Source organism: Lacerta agilis, chromosome 18, assembly GCF_009819535.1.
Source record: "Lacerta agilis isolate rLacAgi1 chromosome 18, rLacAgi1.pri, whole genome shotgun sequence".
In the NCBI taxonomy this organism is placed as follows: domain Eukaryota; kingdom Metazoa; phylum Chordata; class Lepidosauria; order Squamata; family Lacertidae; genus Lacerta; species Lacerta agilis.
Genome location: NC_046329.1, coordinates 6,304,754 through 6,306,368, shown reverse-complemented (window position 1 = coordinate 6,306,368; position 1,615 = coordinate 6,304,754).

The window sequence follows — 1,615 nt, the reverse complement described above, 5'->3', positions numbered from 1 at the left end:
TTCCTCAGGCCACCGCCGCCGCCTCATGGTTCGGGGCCTGCTGAGCCTCTCCTCAGCGCTCTTGCCCTTCCCTCCCCCCCCCCCGCGCCCGCGAGAGTCTCCTTTTCGTTTCCCTCCTGCGCTACCACCACCGCCGCCGCCGCCGCCACACCGGAACCGGAAACCCCCTTTTTTCCCCCTTCTCCGCTTCTCCGGCAACTGGCAGCCGCCGCGGCCAATGGCGGCGCGGGATCGCCTCGGCCAATGGCGAGGCGCGGCTGAGCCGGCCGAGGAGAGATGCCGATGGCGGGAGCGGGGTAGAGGAGGAGGGGGAGGGACCAATGGGGAGGCGAGGGGGAGGCGGGTGTCGCGTCGCCAAGGAGACCGCTCGGAGAAAGAGCGCGAGCCGCTGCCCTGTAACGGACGCTCTGAGGGAGGCAGGCCAGCGAGGGCGCTAGTCCTCATGGAGGTGTGGCGCTATAGCGCCGCTTTAGGACGTGATTGGGGGGGGGGAAATAGGGGGCGGGGAGGTTGCAGTTCCTTATCCTTTATCTTCATTAATTTGTGTTATTTTATAATATTAATTAATTTATTATTTATTTATTTCATTATATATATACACACACACACACTACGTTGATTTGAGTATTGAAAACAAACCTTCAAAGCGGTATACGAAAAGACCAAATAATCATAATAACAATAATAATTGCAGCCATACTTTAATAAGAAAAGTCAAAACGCTATAAAACAGATTAAAACCACCTCAACTTTCTAGAGTTGTCCAAGCAGGAGTGGGGCTGTTGTTTTTCAGCAAGCGTACAGAAAAAGCATCTGCCTGCAATGATACACACCAGCCGACCTTTCAATTTTATTATTTATGCCCTGCCCATCGGATTGGGTTGCCCCAACCGCTGTGGGCAGCTTCCAACATACAGTATATATACAATGAAACCTCGGTTGTCGAACTTAATCCGTTCAGGAAGCTTCCGAAATGTTCGACGCGGAAGCCGCGTTGGATGTTCGGCTTACAAAAAACGTTCGGAAACCGGAACACTTCCAAAGGTTTCATGTCCAAAGTCCGTTTTTTGGGGGCCTAATCCTGTTGCAGATTATTTCTTGGGGTCAAATCCCCAAAAAAGCTCAAGAACTTCAATCCTTAAAAAAGTTCCAACAACTTTTGGTCGGCCCTCACGCATGTTCACTTCATCAAATCTGGCCCTCTTTGGAAAAAAGTTTGGGCACCCCTGTTTATAGTGACTTATCTCCTTGGGTCGGGGGGTCTGATAACTCCATCCCCTCCAATATTTCTGTCATGAAAATAAGAGGAAAAGCAAGGCATCCCGGGGTCAAATCAGAAACCGGGACGGCTTCTGTAAATCCAGGACTGTCCCTGGAAAATAAGGGCACTTGGAAGGTCTAAATAATAATATGCTACAATAATATTATTTCTGCTACCCACCTTTTCCTCTATGAGGAGCTGAAGATGGGCGGGCATATTTATCCTCCCCATTTTATCCACAACCATCACCCTGCAAGCTAAGTTCAGCTGACAGAGGCAGCGACTGGCCCCCCCCCAAGAGTTTTATAACTTAAGGGGTTAATCATTCTCCACCTAAGGGAGTGGGGGGTGTTG